Genomic DNA, 15,985 nt, shown 5'->3' on the forward strand with positions numbered 1-15,985 from the left:
ACTGTGGGCACGGCTTTCGAAAGTTCAAATCCCTGCAGGGGAGTCCCAACTTAGCCCATGACAAGCTCTCACGGTCAACGAAGGAATAGACCTCCTCCCAAGACGTTCCGATCAGACTCGGTATCTCAGTTCTTCAAGGCACTTCGACAGGTTAAAACAAGACCAGCAACACCGCCCGAATGTGCCGACAAATCCCGATAGGAGCTACACATATCTCTTTCTCAGGGCACACTCAGATTGTCTAAACTTCCGGTAGGCCAGCCCAGAGTTGCCCCTGGTAGCCACCGGCGGCTGACAGTTTGGACCAACACTCAGAGGAGCACTGGCCCCGGGGGGGGGGTTAAATAAGATGACCCTTGAGTCTGCAGAACTCAAGGGAAAGAAAAGGCTAGGTGGAAAATGGTAAAACCAAGGTTGGGCATTGCTGGACAAGCTTTAATCAAGGCGAACTACCAAGGGGTTCCCATTATAACCCAACCACGTAAGGAACGCAAAATCCGGGAACATAACACCGATATGACGGAAACTAGGGCGGCAAGAGTGGAACAAAACACTAGGCGAGAGGCCGAGCCTTCCACCCTTTACCAAGTATATAGATGCATTAAGATAACATAGCAATATAATGATATCCCAACAAGTAAATAAATGTTCCAACAAGGAACAGCCTTCAATCTTCACCTGCAACTAGCAACGCTATAAGAGGGGCTGGGCAAAGCGGTAACATAGCCAATCAACGGTTTGCTAGGAACATGGTGGGTTAGAGGTTTGACATGGAAATTTGGGAGGCTTGAAAGCAAATGGTAGGCATCGTAGCATTGGCATAGCAAAAGAGCGAGCAAACTAGCATAGCAAAGATAGTAGTGATTTCGAGGGTATGATCATCTTGCCATTAGCAGTTGTCAGAGTTGACTGGATCCTCGAAATCAAACTCAACGGGCTCCTCGTTAGCGAACTCGTCTCCTGGCTCTAACCAAACAAGACAAACAAGCACAACAAGGACACAATCAACCACGTGCAAGCTCGAACAAAATGATGCAAAAATGATATGCTATGCGGGATGCGATGCGGGATGCATATGCAAGATTTGACAGGGAATGCAAGAACCTGGCCTCAACTTGGAAATCCAAGTGTGCCACTGGAAAGATGAGATGAAATCGCTTGAAAACGATATAAAGAACACCGGAATCGGAGTTAGGGTTTGGAAATGGCAAGCGATTCAAATATGACACCGGTCTGCGATTTACAGCAAGTAGCCATCTAAATGCAACGAAATGAACATGCTAGAGCACCCAAACATGACATCAAAATACATGGCAGGGATGCATACAAGAAGCTTAACAAAAGTATAGCACTGAGCTACGGCCAATTCATCCATTAACAGGTTCAAACAAGCATGGCGAAAATGCATATGGCAAACAGATCTCAGACTTAGTGAAATTAACACTTGTCTGGAATTTCAGATCAGGTAGCACTCTTCGGAGCCACGAAACTACATGCTACAGGATCTGAACATGGCAAAGTAAAGCATGGCATGGAGCTACTCAAATAGCTTAACAAAAGTCCCTTAGTGACCTTGAGCCAAAAGGGATCATAAAATACAATTGCAAGCATGTGAACATAGCAAAAACATAATCAGTTTTCAGACTTAGTGAAAACTGGCACATGCTGAAACATAACTCAAGTAGGCATGTTTACGAGCTCGATGCACTCACTACGGTGCAAGTCATGACAAGATAAGAATACACCCATCAAAAACACACAAAATTCAAGCTAGACATGGCAAGAACAATAACATAGCATGCACGGATCAACTACAATATCATCGGCAAAATTGCAAACAAGTTGACAGTCTGTCCAGATTCACAAAGTAGCAAAAGTAGAGCTCGATTGACTCAAGCTAGGTTGCTCCATAATTGCAAACAAAGACGTGGATGGATAGAGCACTACAATATTAACAAAACATCCTTACCGATCATCCTCAAAAGAGGCACGGATCACTAGGAAACAACATGAACATATGGCATCATGAGATAAACAGCTCAAGGACTTAGTGGAATTGCTAAGTCTCTGAAATCAGAATTACCGAGTGCACCACTTTGCAAGCTTGTGCTAGTCACCACACACATCACAAAAATACATGGGTTGCACCTCTGGAAAGATGACAAAACCCTTAACAAAACATATGTAGAACTCATGGGCATATCATGCACACAATAATCATGGCAAAATTGACAAAAAGCTAAATGGAGCAGCAGATCTGACAATTAACTCAAGTAGCCCTCTTCTAGTAGCATTTGGGGCATCAAGATGAACTCAAATGAAAACGATGCAATGGAATGAAATGATGTACTCTTTGAGATGAACATTTTGATATGCTATATGCCAAAAACGGAGTTACGAATGCGGAGATATAGCATGATGAATATGAGCACATGGATCTGGAATTTAAGGACTTAGTAGAAATTCACCCCGCGAGAAAAGTCAACCCGGGACATGGAAGCCGAGGCGGTGGCGGATCTCACCGGAGAGGGAGCGGGATGGCCGGATCTGGAGCTCCCGCGACCGGATTTCGACGGCGGCGAGGACGGCAGCTGCGAGGCGGCGACGGGCGCAGGCGGCGACGACCAGGCGTGACGGGGCAATGCGGATGGAGGTGGCCGAGCCGGGCGGCGGGCGGCGGCGCGCGCGCCGGCGAGGAGGCGGCGGAGCGGCGGAGGAGTGGAGCGGCCGGGGTGTGGTAGGCGGCGGCGGAAGCGGGCCGCGGGGGCCGGCGCTGGGCCGCGCGGGCCTCGGCGGCGGCGGCGGGGTGCGGCGCCACGTGGCAGGCGGGGAGTGGCTGGCGGCGGTGTCCGGCCCGGTGCGGACAATGTCTGGCCGCGCGGAGACGATTTTTAGTGTTTCGGAGAGGGGGATCTGAGATTTTCGAGGAGGACCTATTTATAGGCATAGAGGGAGCTAGGAGAGTCCAAATGAGGTGCGGTTTTCGGCCACGCGATCGTGATCGAACGCTCTAGATGATGGAGAAGGGTTAGGTGGGTTTTGGGCCAAAATGGAGGGGTGTTGGGCTGCAACACACATGAGGCCTTTTCGGTCCCTCGGTTAACCGTTGGAGTATCAAACGAAGTCCAAATGGTACGAAACTTGACAGGCGGTCTACTGGTAGTAAACCAAGGCCGCTTGGCAAGTCTCGGTCCAATCCGGAAATGTTTAATCCCCACACATGAAAGAAAGCTAGAAATGACCACCGAAGGAGAACGAAGCGCCGGAATGCAAAACGGACAACGGGGAAATGCTCGAATGCATGAGACGAACACGTATGCAAATGCAATGCACATGATGACATGATATGAGATGCATGACAACGACAACAATACACGGAGACAAAAACCCGAACTCTAGAAAATAAAATAACTTAACGCCGGAAACAATAAGAGTTGGAGTACAAATTGGGAAAGTTACAACCGGGGTGTTATAGCTCACAATCACAAAAGATTTCTAGGATAGTATATCTATATGTGAATCTTCTCTTCCCTTATTAATTCTTTCACGAGTTGCATCATTGACTAATGCTATGTTTGTCAATCTCTAATAAAATTTTTTACTTATACTTTTCCTTATGTGGTGTCATCTGCCAGATTTCGGGTTCCGGCAAAACCCTTGAGGTTTGAACACTGGGGTGAGCACAAAGATCTCTCCCCCTCTCTAGCTCGCACACTCTACAATCTCACGGCCTAGCTCGACGAACCCAAAGAACACGAGACGCAAGATTTATACTAGTTCGGGCCACCGTTGTGGTGTAATGCCCTACTCTAGTGTGGTGTGGTGGATTGCCTCTTGGTTCTTGGAAGCATCACACCTCAACTGAGCAGCCTCTTGCTTCAGTGCCATGTTGTAGAACTCATCGTACCTCAAGGGCTCAAAGAGAACAAGAGCGAGCTGAATTTCTTCTCTAAGACCACCCCTGAACTGGTATATCATGCTCTTCTCATCAGGGATGTCCTGCTTGGCAAAGCGGGCGAGCTTCTGGAACAACTTGTTGTAGTCATAGACAGACAAAGAGCCTTGCTTCAGGTTGCGGAATTCCTCATGCTTTCTTTCAACCACGCTCTGGGGAATATGATGAGCTCGGAAATCTCGACGAAAATCATCCCAAGTGATAACACGTGCACCTCTGGAATCCTTGTACTGCTGGAACCATTCTGCAGCTTGATCTTTGAGTTGGAAGGAAGCGAACTTGACAAAGTCCTCAGGCCTGACGTTACTACACTTCGAAATGCTTGCATAGATCCACAAGCCAATCGTCAGCATCGGTTGCCTCAACACAATTGCTGAAAGTCTTTGGCCCGTTAGCAAGGAACTGGTTGAGTGTAGCAAAGTGATTCTGATTGCTTCCTTGATTCCCTTGGCTGCCTTGATTCGCACTCTGAAGAATTTGCATGATCAACTGTGTGTTTGCATTGGTTGCGGCCATCACAGCTTGCCATGCCTCCGGAGGAGGTGGAGGTGGTGGCGGATCAGGATTCGGAGTTGTGCGCGTTGGAGGAGCCATCCTGAAGAGGTTGACCACCATTAGCACATTGACAGACAAATATTGAAGCTGAATCCAACGAAAAGAAAATTGCAACATATAGTCTTCACATCCGAACAAAATGAACGAATGCATTCCTCTTGAAATGGTCACATATCCATAAATTGAGAAGCCACGTAATTAAGGTAGAGAAATAAATCAACAAGGTACGGATCAAGAACGAATCATCGGTAAGAAATCCCAATCTCAAACCAATATCCGTGGAAGAAGAACTAGAGCTACTAGAATTCCCACCTATGAAACTCCCGAACCTTTCCGGTTATGCAATCAGGTGTTGGGGATACAGGGGAAGCATAATATCTCACCCAAACTAGCAAATCCTACATCCAGCTGTATCCATCCTTCAACACATAACCAAGAAACTTCGGAAACCATCTACCTCAATCTTCGAAAAGCATCCGTTATACAAGTTATGGCGATACTCCCGAACTCCCGCCCCAGTACGGGTGGCGTCGAGGTTATCTCACCAATGAACTGCATAAAAGAGATTTTCGATCTCGGCATACTAAATTGAGGTATTCCAGAACTGCAACGATAAAATTATGACGACAACACCTCAGAGCTCAACTCCCCGGGACACTTCCACAAAACCCCTGACAGGAGGCACCAAGACAATGTTCTCATCATAAAACCATCGAAATGATTCCAAGATACCCGCGTGATCCTAAAAAAAATAGTGAAATTTGAGAAGAGAAGAGTCAAAACTCAACGTCAGGATGCCTTACCAGAGTGATGAGGAGACTAGGAAGTAAAAATAATTACTAAACTCTCCGATATATAATTCCTAAATGACTCAAAACATTTTTCTAGACACAACTTGGCTGCTAAAAACGATCAATCAGTGGGGGCTCCTAAGGTCGGGGAAGGCTCTGATTACCAACTTGTAACACCCTCGATGCGACTATAGCTCCCACGTGTCGAGGCACGACTTAGAGACATAATCGCATTGAAGGCATATGTCGCAAGTTAGGCAATCTTCACAACATCCCATGTAATATAATAATAAAGGGGAGATAACATAGTTGGCTTACACTCGCCACGTCAATCAAGTACATAAATAACATTACATCAACCAAACACTCATGGCCCGACTACGGCGCCAAAATAAAAGATAACCCAACAAGTGACACGGTCCCAATCATCCCCAACTGGGCACGACTACTGATCATCGGGAAAGGAAACATAGTAACGTTGAGAGTCTTCGTCGAACTCCCACTTGAGCTCACATGCGTCTCCTGGAGCGGAATCATCAGGCCCTGCATCTGGTGTAATAGTAATCTGTGAGCCACAGGGACTCAGCAATCTCGCAAAGTATGGTGGCTATCTTATTCGCAAAAGAGAGCGAGAAGAGGAGGCAAAGCACGAGCGAGAAACTAGAGAACAACCTGCGCAAACATTACTCCAACACCGTGTCCACTTCCCGGACTCCGCCGAGAAGAGGCCATCACGGTAACACACTCAATGGATTCATTTTAGTTAAGTTAAGGTTCAAGTTATCTACAACCGGACATTAACAAATTCCCATCTGCCCATAACCGCGGACACGGCTTTCGAAAGTTCAAATCCCTGCAGGGGAGTCCCAACTTAGCCCATGACAAGCTCTCACGGTCAACGAAGGAATAGACCTCCCCAAGACGTTCCGATCAGACTCGGTATCTCGGTAACTCAAGACACTTCGATAGGTTAAAACAAGACCAGCAACACCGCCCGAATGTGCCGACAAATCCCGATAGGAGCTGCACATATCTCCGTTCTCAGGGCACACTCAGATGAGCTCTCCATACAACTAAAACCAAACCTCGAGTTTCCCCGAGGGGGCGCTGCACAGGACTCTAGTTCGGACCAACACTCAGAGGAGCACTGGCCCGGGGGGGTTTAAATAAGATGACCCTCGGGCTCCGGAAACCCAAGGGAAGAAGAGGCTAGGTGGAGAATGGAAAAACCAAGGTTGGGCATTGCTGAAAAAGCTTTAATCAAGGCGAACTATAAGGGGTTCCCATTATAACCCAAGCGCATAAGGAACGCAAAATCCGGGAACATAACACCGATATGATAGAAACTAGGGCGCAAGAGCGGAACAAAACACTAGGCGAGAGGCCGAGCCTTCCACCCTTTACCAAGTATATATATGCATTAAGGTAACAAGATAATATAATGATATCCCAACAAGTAAATAAATGTTCCAACAAGGAACGGCCTCCATCTTCACCTGCAACTAGCAACGCTATAAGAGGGGCTGAGCAAAGCGGTAACAAGCGAATCAACGGTTTTCTAGGACAAGGTGGGTTAGAGGTTTGACATGGAAATTTGGGAGGCTTGCAAGCAAGTGGTAGGCATCGTAGCATTGGCATAGCAAAAGAGCGAGCAAAACTAGCATAGCAAAGATAGTAGTGATTTCGAGGGTATGATCATCTTGCCTGCCCAGTTGTCAGCGTTGACTGGATCCTCAAAAGCCAACTCAATGGGCTCCTCGTTAGCGAACTCGTCTCCCGGCTCTACCCAAACAAGACAAACAAGCAATAAGGATACAATCAACCACGTGCAAACTCAAACAACATGATGCAAAGATGATATGCTATGCGGGATGCGATGCGGGATGCAAAATGCAAGATATGACAGGAAATGCATGAACCTGGCCTCAACTTGGAAACCAAGTGTGCCACTGGAATATGAGATGAAATCGCTTGAAAACGATATAAAGAACGCCGGAATCGGAGTTACGGTTTGGAAATGGCAAGCGATTCAAAATGACACCGGTCTGCGATTTACAGCAAGTAGCCATCTAAATGCAATGAGATGAACATGCTACAGCACCCAAACATGACAAAATACATGGCAGGGATGCACACAAGATGCTTAACAAAAGTCTAGCACTGAGCTACGGCCAATTCATCCATTAACAGGTTCAAACAAGCATGGCAAAAATGCATATGACAAACAGATCTCAGACTTAGTGAAATTAACACTTGTCTGGAATTTCAGATCAGGTAGCCCTCTTCGGAGCAACAAAACTACATGCTACAGGACCTGAACATGGCAAAGTAAAGCATGGCATGGAGCTACTCAAAGAGCTTAACAAAAGTCCCTTAGTGACCTTGAGCCAAAAGGGATCAGAAAATACAATTGCAAGCATGTGAACATAGCAAAAACATAATCAGTTTTCAGACTTAGTGAAAAACTGACACATGCTGAAATATAACTCAAGTAGGCATGTTTACGAGCTCGATGCACTCACTACGGTGCAAGTCATGGCAAGACAAGCATACATCCATCAAGAAGGCACAAAATTCAAGCTAGACATGGCAAGAACAATAGCATAGCATGCACGGATCAACTACAACATCACCGGCAAAATTGCAAACAAGTTGACAATCTGCCCAGATTCACAAAGTAGCAAAAGTAGAGCTCGATTGACTCAAGCTAGGGTGCTCCATAATTTCAAACAAAGACATGGATGGATAGAGCACTACAAGATTAACAAAACATCCTTACTGATCATCCTCAAAAGAGGCACGGATCACTAGGAAACAACATGAACATATGGCATCATGAGATAAACAGCTCCAGGACTTAGTGAAATTACTAAGTCCCTGAAAACAGATTTAGCAAGTGCACCACTTTGCAAGCTTGCACAAGTCACCACACACATCACAAAAATACATGGGTTGCACCTCTGGAAAGATGACAAAACCGTTAACAAAACACATGTAGAGCATCAGGGCATAGCATGCACACATTAATCCTGGCAAAAATGACAAAAGTGCTAAACGGAGTAGCAGATCTGACAATTAACTCAAGTAGCCCTCTTCTAACAGCATTTAGGGCATCAAGATGAACTCAAATGAAAACGATGCAATGGAATGAAATGATGTACTCTCTGAGATGAACATTTTGATATGCTATATGCATGAATCGGAGCTACGGATGCAAAGTTACAGAGCCGTGAACATGAGCACTTGAACTAAAAATATCAGGGACTTAGACGAAATTTTACCCTCCAGATCTAGGGTTTCGGCGGGCACACGAACCGAGGTTCGCCGGCGCGAGCTCGAGGTCGCCGGCGAGGTGGGTTTGTCGGCGGGGAGAAGAGGGGAGGCGAGGCCGGGGCCGGATCCAGCGGAGGAGGGAGGAGGCGGCGCCGGGCGCGGGCGGCGGCCGGTGAGGCGGCGTGGCGAGCGAGGCCGGTCGGGCGGCGAGGCGTGCCGGCGTCGGCTGGAGGTGGCGCCGGCGGGCGGAGGCAGCGGGGCTAGCGAGGCAGCGGGGTGGCAGCGGAGCGAGGAGAAGGACGCGGGCGAGGCGCGCGGCCTCTGGCCCGGATCGGCGGCGGGCGGGCCGGCCTCGGGCCCGAGTGGGCCTCGGCGGGAGTGGCGGTGAAGTGGTCTGGGGCACCCACGTGGCGCTTGCCTATTGGTCCGGGGCGGCGGCGGCGGGGCGTCCGGCCGGAACGGACATGTCGCGGCGCGCGGGGATTTTTAGGGTTTCGGGGGGGGGGAGAAAGATCCGGATTCGGAAGGGGTGTATATATAGGCACAGAGGGAGCTAGGAGAGTCCAAATGAGGTGCGGTTTTCGGCCACGCGATCGTGATCGAACGCTCTAGGTGATGGAGCAGAGTTAGGTGGGTTTTGGGCCAAAATGGAGGGGCGTTGGGCTGCAACACACACGAGGCCTTTTCGGTCCCTCGGTTAACCGTTGGAGTATCAAACGAAGTCCAAATGATACGAAACTTGACAGGCGGTCTACCGGTAGTAAACCAAGGCCGCATGGAAAGTCTCGGTCCAATCCGGAAATGTTTAATCCCCACACATGAAAGAAAGCTAGAAATGACCACCGGAGGAGAACGAAGCGTCGGAATACAAAATGGACAACGGGGAAAATGCTCGAATGCATGAGACAAACACGTATGCAGATGCAATGCACATGATGACATGATATGAGATGCATGACAAAGATAACAAAACACGGAGACAAAGACCCAAACTCGAGATAATAAATTAACTTAACACCGGAAACGGCAAGAGTTGGAGTACAAATTGGGAAAGTTACATCCGGGGTGTTACATGTAGTTTCTAAACATATATTGTTCATCACATATATAGCGAGTTAAATTCTCAACCTAGAATGACGTGCATGCCATGTAAACCGATATGGAGGAAGTGTAGTAGTAAAAATGAGGTGATTTTACCGAGTGATCGGCGGGGGAGCATGGCCTGTCATGCGGTCCCACGTGTCATGATGTACTAAGGCGATGCGCATGTCCGTCTTGAGGCAGAAGCAATACTACGTGGTTTGAGATGATAGCGAACCGAAGTGTGAAATAATGGTTGCTTTGTCCGTCTAGGAAGGTGCGGCATTGTGATTTGACGTCTCATTGCTCATTACTACTACTACTACTGGGGTGGTACGACTAGGGTGCATCCCCCCGCTGTTCTGCACTATTATTTGGTGCTTGACACGTCGACCCGGTTACTATATGTCCCACATGTCGGCGACGGGAAGTACAGAATTCATGAAAGCAAGCGTCGACGGAGGAGTACAAGACACAGCTTGGGTTTTTGCTGCTTCGCGCGATCCATCGTTACAAACCTGGACTAAAAAAGACGAGGGCGGGTCTTTTCCCGCGTGGCAGGCAGGGGAGTTTGGCATAGTCTGTTCAAGGCAAGGAGGCAGGAAGGGAAACAAGCAAATAAAGGTTGAGCGACTTAGTTTTGGGAAAATCTGATTTTACGGAGTACGTACCCACTAGGGTTTATAGGGCTCATCTAAAAAACATTCATTTTTCTGTTTTATAAGTCTCAATTCTACTACTAGTAGTAGTACCATCACATGTTGGATTTCAAGGTGCGTTAGATCACCCGATGCAAGCAGTGTCAAGAGAAAACTCACCAACGCATGTAGAAGTTCATGGAAATTTAGTGGTCATTCATGCATTCGTTCTAATTAATGCCTCGGTAAACATAACTTCTTGAGAAAAACGAGCGTACTAATTACTTGTGCAAACCAGGAGTACGAAATTAATTCGACCACTCACCGTCTACCTTGGTTGGAGAGATTTTGAAATTGATCCATAAGACTACCCACAGTGGGAGTAACTTAGGTGGTAACATCACACTTATCTAGGCAAAATAGATGATGTGGCATGCAATTAATGATGAAAGAGAGGCATATGGTAACATAGCTAGTTACTGTAACATCACACATATCAAGAAAAGATGTGTCTACAACCTAATAAATGAATTGATGCATGACACAATACATATGTTACTACCCACTGTGGAGGTAGTAACATAGACTAGTAACATGTGCATGTTACTACTCTAAGTTACTCCCCACTGTGACTAGTCTAAACTGGAAAGGAGGGAGTAGTAACTTTTGTCTCGATTACTATTTGTGGCCTTGTATAGATGCAAAATGTATTTTTTATAGTGGCCTTGTATAAGTAAATGGAGGGAGTACTAAAGGAGATATATATTCCAAACAATATGATAATCTCTCTAACCAAGGTAGTAGGGACGAGGAGTAAACGGAGGGAGTAGTAAAATTTTCTCCTCGTCCTGCGAGCCACCGCACGCGTGGGCGAGGGAGCGGTCGTAAGGCGTACAATACTACTACTAGTAAGCAAGCTTCACCTCATCCTGCGAGCCACCGCTCCAGTGGGCGGGGGAGACGGAGTACTAAGCAAGCTTCTCCTTGTTCTGCAAGTTGACGGGACACATCAAAAGTACTCCAGTGTATAGAGCCTTGCCTCTAAGGTAGGCCCCACATGGTTTGCCTCTTTTTTAACATAACCCGTCAAGTCACAATATGTTTGTTCACCTGTGGTAGACGATCCTCCCTCTACCAAGTGGACAACCAGTACACGGTCAAATTACCATGTGGGCTGCCTTTTCATACAGAATTGAGCTCCACCGTGTACCCGCGCGGGTGTGGTTGGGAAAGAGACGGGAGTACATGCACCGTGCGTGCACCTCTTCTCTTCGTGCACATCTCCCACCTACATGGATGTGTGTGAGAGATACAAACCTAGAAATATGGCTTCTGCGGAATAACTACTCTTCGTAAGCCATTGTAAGCGTGGATAAAATGGTGAAGGAGGAGATATGGAGCGGCGGAGGTGTGCGATTCTTGGCCGGCGTTTGGCCTTGTTTAAATAGGAGATTAAATAGATGGCGGACGGGAGGAGCTCGACCGATGGTGCGTTTAATGCCGGACGTGTGTCCAGAGTGGGTTTCTTGGCTTCCACGCGGGTGGGTTTCATGGAGGCGTTTGAATGCGGCAAGGAGGCGTGTTCAGCCGGGCGTGCAGCGAGTGGCGCCCTCGACTCTAACGTAGGACACCGCGTCGTTCTTCCATTGACATGAGGGCACTTTGGGTACATGGCCTGCATGTCAATGACCCAACGCAGGCGCGCACAGCAGAGGAACCTTTGGTGGGCTAGGGCAGTCCGAAGCAAGCATTTCATAAACCGATGATTGTTCATTGAGTGTGACGTCATCCTTTTCATGTAGATAAGCCTACTATGTTGATAGCCCGTTCGATACGTTGTGATTCATAAATACCGCTGCAAACATCAATGTTCTGCTTAACACAGATAAGATTGATTAATACCCATAACAATCCATGTCCTTAACAAAGGGTGCATGCACGTATAGGTTGAGCGGTTGTCTTGCATCGTGTGTTGTGTGCATGCAGGCGTGCGAGTGTTGCGTGCGTGCAAGGGTACGTTTTAGTGTTGCATGCATGTGTGCGTACGTGCGTGTGTTCATGAGTGCATGTGTATGTGTCAGTGTTGCATGCCTGCATGCGTGCGTGTGTTCATTATGTGTACGTGTCAGTGTTGCACGCCTGCATGCGTGCATGCATGTGTATGTGCGGGGTGAGGCTACACGTCAGTTAACTGACTTTTTCATCTCTGGTCATTAGATTTTCCAGCCGTTGGATACGAAATCAAGGGCCTGCAGTTTATCATCAAACTCCATGCTACCTCTTGAGCACTGCGTTGGTTTTCCCCGAAGAGGAAGGGATGATACAACAAAGTAGCGTAAGTATTTCCCTCAGTTTTTGAGAACCAAGGTATCAATCCAGTAGGAGGCTACGCGCCAGTCCCTCGTACCTGCACAAAACAAAGAAATCCTCGCAACCAATGCGATAAGGGGTTGTCAATCCCTACACGGCCACTTACGAGAGTGAGATCTGATAGATATGATAAGATAATATTTTTGGTATTTTTATGATAAAGATGCAAAGCAAAATGAAAGCAAAGTAAAAAGCAAAGGAAATTACTAAGTATTGGAAGATTAATATGATGAAGATAGACCCGGGGCCCATAGGTTTCACTAGTGGCTTCTCTCAAGAGCATAAGTATTCTACGGTGGGTGTACGAATTACTGTTGAGCAATTGACAGAATTGAGCATAGTTATGAGAATATCTAGGCATGATCATGTATATAGGCATCACGTCCAAGACAAGTAGACTGACTCCTGCCTGCATCTACTACTATTACTCCACTCATCGACCGCTATTCAGCATGCATCTAGAGTATTAAGTTAATGAAAATAGAGTAACGCCTTAAGCAAGATGACATGATGTAGAGGGATAAACTCATGCAATATGATGAAAACCCCATCTTGTTATCCTCGATGGCAACAATACAATACGTGCCTTGCTGCCCCTACTGTTACTGGGAAAGGACACCGCAAGATTGAACCCAAAGCTAAGCACTTCTCCCATTGCAAGAAAGATCAATCTAGTAGGCCAAACCAAACTGATAATTCGAAGAGACTTGCAAAGATAACCAATCATACATAAAAGAATTCAGAGAAGATTCAAATATTATTCATAGATAGACTTGATCATAAACCCACAATTCATTGGTCTCAACAAACACACCGCAAAAAGAAGATTACATCGAATAGATCTCCACAAGAGAGGGGGAGAACATTGTATTGAGATCCAAAAAGAGAGAAGAAGCCATCTAGCTAATAACTATGGACCCGTAGGTCTGAGGTGAACTACTCACACTTCATCGGAGGGGCTATGGTGATGATGTAGAAGCCCTCCGTGATCGATGCCCCCTCCGGCGGAGCTCCGGAACAAGCCCCAAGATGGGATCTCGTGGATACAGAAAGTTACGGCGGTGGAATTAGGGTTTTGGCTCCGTATCTGAACGTTTGGGGGTACGTAGGTACATATAGGAGGAAGGAGTGCGTCGGTGGAGCAACAGGGGGCCCACGAGGGTGGAGGGCGCGCCTGGGGTGGGGGGGGGGGTAGGCACGCCCCCTACGTCATGGCCTCCTCTTTTGTGTCTTGACGTAGGGTCCAAGTCTCCTGGATCATGTTCAGTGAGAAAATCACGTTCCCGAAGGTTTCATTCCGTTTGGACTCCATTTGATATTCCTTTTCTTCAAAACCCTAAAATAGGCAAAAAACAACAATTCTGGGCTGGGCCTCCGGTTAATAGGTTAGTCCCAAAAATAATATAAAAGTGGATAATAAAGCCCAATAATGTCCAAAACAGTAGATAATATAGCATGGAGCAATCAAAAATTATAGATACGTTGGAGACGTATCAAGCATCCCCAAGCTTAATTCCTGCTCGTCCTCGAGTAGGTAAATGATAAAAACAGAATTTTTGATGCGGAGTGCTACTTGGCATAATTTTAATGTAATTCTTCTTAATTGTGGTATGAATATTTAGATCCGAAAGATTCAAGATAAAGGTTTAATATTGACATAAAAATAATAATACTTCAAGCATACTAACAAAGCAATCATGTCTTCTCAAAATAACATGGCCAAAGAAAGTTATCCCTACAAAACCATAAAGTCTGTCTATGATCCATCTTCACCACACAAAATATTTAAATCATGCACAACCTTGATGACAAGCCAAGCAATTGTTTCATACTTCTGGTGTTCTCAAACCTTTTCAATCTTCACACAATACATGAGCGTGAGCCATGGATACAACACTATAAGTGGAATAGAATGGTGGTTGTGGAGAAGACAAAAAGGGAGAAGATAGTCTCACATCAACTAGGCGTATCAACGGGCTATGGAGATGCCCATCAATAGATATCAATGTGAGTGAGTAGGGATTGCCATGCAACGGATGCACTAGAGCTATAAGTATATGAAAGCTCAACAAAAGAAACTAAGTGGGTGTGCATCCAACTTGCTTGCTCATGAAGACCTAGGGCAATTTGAGGAAGCCCATCATTGGAATATACAAGCCAAGTTCTATAATGAAAAATTCCCACTAGTATTTGAAAGTGATAACATAGGAGACTCTCTATCATGAATGTCATGGTGCTACTTTGAAGCACAAGTGTGGTAAAAGGATAGTAACATTGTCCCTTCTCTCTTTTTCACTCATTTTTTTATTTGGGCCTTTTCTCTTTTTTGTGGCCTCTTTTCTTTCTTTTTTTTTTTTTCCGTCTGGAGTCTCATCCCGACTTGTGGGGGAATCATAGTCTCCATCATCCTTTCCTCACTGGGACAATGCTCTAATAATGATGATCATCACACTTTTATTTTCTTACAACTCAACAATTACAACTCGATACTTAGAACAAAATATGGCTCTATATGAATGCCTTCGGCGGTGTACCGGGATATGCAATGAATCAAGAGTGACAGGTATGATAGAATTATGAATGGTGGCTTTGGCACAAATACAATGTCAACTACATGATCATGCTAAGCAATATGACAATGATGAAGTGTGTCATAATAAACGGAACGGTGGAAAGTTGCATGGCAATATATCTCAGAATGGCTATGGAAATGCCATAATAGGTAGGTATAGTGGCTGTTTTGAGGAGGGTATATGGTGGGTGTATGATACCGGCAAAAGGTGCGCGGTATTACAGAGGCTAGCAAAGGTGGAAGGGTGAGAAAAGTGCATATAATCCATGGACTCAACATTAGTCATAAAGAACTCATATACTTATTGCAAAAATCTACAAGTTATCAAAGCAAAGTATTACACGCATGCTCCTAGGGGGATAGATTGGTAGGAAAAGACCATCGCTCGTCCCCGACCGCCACTCATAAGGAAGACAATCAAAAAATAAATCATGCTCCGACTTCATCACATAACGGTTCACCATACGTGCATGCTACGGGAATCACAAACCTTAACACAAGTATTTCTCAAATTCACAACTACTCAACTAGCATAACTTTAATATCACCATCTTCATATCTCAAAACAATTACCAAGCATCAAACTTCTCATAGCATTCAACACACTCATAAGAAAGTTTTTACTATTCTTGAATTCCAAGCATATTAGGATTATTAAGCAAATTACCATGCTATTTAAGACTCTCAAAATAATCTAAGTGAATCATGAGAGACCAATAGTTTCTATAAAACAAATCCACCACCGTGCTCT

Source organism: Triticum urartu, chromosome 6 (assembly GCF_003073215.2).
Source record: "Triticum urartu cultivar G1812 chromosome 6, Tu2.1, whole genome shotgun sequence".
NCBI classification, from domain to species: domain Eukaryota; kingdom Viridiplantae; phylum Streptophyta; class Magnoliopsida; order Poales; family Poaceae; genus Triticum; species Triticum urartu.